The following is a 2,653-nucleotide window of genomic DNA, read 5'->3' on the forward strand; positions in this document are numbered from 1 at the left end:
CAGCCGCTCCGCGGCATGTGGGATCCTCCCGGACCGGGGCACGAACCCGTGTCCCCTACATCGGCAGGTGGACTCTCAACCACTGCGCCACCAGGGAAGCCCTTGTCTGTCTTTTTGATCCTAACCATCCTGTTGGGGAGATGAGGTGCTATCTCAGTGTGAGTTTGATTTGCATTTCCGTGATGGCTGGTGACCATGAGCATCTTTTCATGTGCTTATTAGCCATTTGTATGTCGTCTTTAGAGAAGTGTCAATTCTTTTTTTTTTGTTTTTGGTCTCGCCCTAAGGCTTGTGGGATCCTAGTTCCCTAACCAGGGATCAAACTCAGGCCCTCGCAGTTGGAGCACGGAGTCCTAACCACTGGACCACCAGGGAATTCCCTTCTTTTTTTTTTTTTTGGAAGTGTCTATTGCCAGGGTGGTACGGAGAGTTCCCATGTACCTTCACACAGCTTCCCCTTGGGCAGTGTTCTTAGCCTTTTAAAAAAATTATCACCCCCTTTTTAGGCATTTTTTCCCTAATCAACGTTTCCCATGAAATTCTTTTTTTTGGGGGGGAGACTACTATTTTTTAAAACTTTAAATTTTAAACATATTACGGACTCATAAGAAGTTGCAAAGACAGGGCAGAGTCCCATGTAGCCACCGCCCAGCTGCCCCCTCGGTGGCAGCTCATATAACTATAGAAACAGAGGGCAGGGGTTTTCGCTGAAGTCACTTAGCAGGGTTTTTGCCAAAACTGTACAATGCAGAGACAAACTCGGGAGCCCAAAGGTCGAAGCCTAGTTGGGACGAGGGATCAGAGGGGCCTAACGTTTGGTCAAGGACAGAGTCCTGTCACTGTGGAGAATTCCAGAATCAGCACAGCCCAGATCCACCTGGAGCTCTCCCACTGGAAGGCAGGGGGTCCCCTGGGTATGTGGGGAGCTCAGAATTCCCCGCAGGCGTTCAGGGCCACGTGCTCCTGTTTCTCATAAGGCGGGGCAGGCCCATCTAGATCCTTCCTGCTACAGCATGGAGCAGTTTGGGCAGTTTGGCCTAAGAAAGGAGGGCGGGGAGGGATTCGGCTGTGGGGAGGGAGAGGTGAATCTGATTAATGCAGAGCCTGGGGATGGGGGGTCTGAACTGAGCCTTCCAAAACGTGGGCCTGGGAGGTCCTACTGGTTTGAATTGTGTCCTGCGCCCCCAAATTCACGTCCACCCAGAAACTCAGAATGTGACCTTTTTTGGAAACAGTCTTTGTAGATGTCATTAGTTAAGATGAGGTCATCCTGGAGTGGGGTGGGGGTGGGGTCCCTAAGCCAGTGGCTGGTGTCCTTATAAGAAGAGGAGAGAGATGCACAGAGACAGAGAGAAGGGGAGGCAGAGACTGGAGTGATGGGGCCACAAGTCAAGGATGCCTGGAGCCCCCAGAAGATGGAAGAGGCAGGAAGGACCCTGCCCTGGAGCCTTCAGAGGGGGCACGGCTCTGCCACACCTGCATCTCAGGCTTCCGGCCTCCAGAACTGAGAGAAAATAAATTTCTGAGGTTTTAAGCCCCCTAGTGTGTGGTCATTTGTTACAGCTGCCCTGGGATGCTTATACAGAGCGCTTCACAGTAGAACTTGTGTGCTTACAAGACCTTCTGTATCTTCATCCAGAAAATGGAGCCATTAAGGCCCCTGACCTGTCCTGGCTTCCATGACCATCCTCTGTGGCGGGGGTCATCTCAAGTGGTGGAGGGGATTCTGGGGTCTGGTGACAGGCTGGGTCTGGTCTTCACTCTGCCTTTCCTCTCCTGCAGCCCTTCCTGCCCGGGAAGCTGCTTTTGCCCAGGAGGGTGGAGAGGATGGCTGCTGGGTGCCTGCTCCCCTGGCCCCAGTGGGGTTTCCTCTTCCCCCGAAAGGCACCCAGTATGTCCAGAGGGAACACACCTGTCAGAAGCGGAGTGCCCTTGCTTTGTGGGAAAGGTGGGAGAATTCACCATGAGTGTCTAGGTCCAGGCACTCAGGCTCCTCCTAAGTGTAGGGAGAGGTGTACTGTATCCCCAGAGGAGGGCTGTGCTTCCTTCCCAGGGCCTGGAACGTCTCTGTACCACCTGAAGACCCTGCAGTTTCCCCCAAAGGGCAGGGAGGGCCCCCCCCCCCCAGTGAAATACACATAACATTAAATTTATCATCTTAACCATTTTTCCTCTTTCAAAAAAATTTTTATTGTGGTTAAATACATATAAAGTTTACCATTTTAACCATTTTTAAGTGCACAGCTCAGTGGCTTTAAGTACATTCACACTGTCGTGCAGCCATCCCCACCATCCGTCTCCAGAACTTTCTCATCCTCCCAAACTGAAACTCTGTCCCCATGAAACACCCAGCCCCTCCCCCAGCCCCTGGCCCCCACCATCTACTTCCTGTCTCTGTGGATGTGACTCCTCTAGGGACCTCTTGTGAGTTGGAATCAGACAGTATTTGTCCTTCTGTGTCTGGCTTATTTCACTCAGCATAATTATTCTCCACATCAGAAAAACAGGGCTGATCCACAGTTCGGTTTCAGGTCCCCTAGGGAAACAAGCCCTTTCTCGTGGACATTTGTAAGTCTCCCAGATGGTCCCCGCAGCATCCGTGAGATTCTCATAGTTAGAAACCTTGGTCAGGTGTCCTGGATCTGCTTTGGTC

At 51.9% G+C, this 2,653-nt stretch overlaps 1 long non-coding RNA gene across 1 annotated transcript in view; it reads left to right on the top strand.

The window, feature by feature from the left end:
- LOC112400213 (uncharacterized) overlaps positions 1-2,119 on the top strand; it is a 4,906-nt gene extending 2,787 nt beyond the window's left edge. The window contains exon 3 of the long non-coding RNA XR_003003375.1: positions 1,783-2,119. This is a non-coding gene — a long non-coding RNA (uncharacterized LOC112400213). The remainder of the gene's footprint in view (positions 1-1,782) is intronic.
- The last annotated feature ends 534 nt before the right edge of the window (positions 2,120-2,653 follow it).

This window comes from Neophocaena asiaeorientalis, unplaced genomic scaffold (assembly GCF_003031525.2).
Source record: "Neophocaena asiaeorientalis asiaeorientalis breed wild unplaced genomic scaffold, Neophocaena_asiaeorientalis_V1.1 scaffold357, whole genome shotgun sequence".
NCBI classification, from domain to species: Eukaryota; Metazoa; Chordata; class Mammalia; order Artiodactyla; family Phocoenidae; genus Neophocaena; species Neophocaena asiaeorientalis.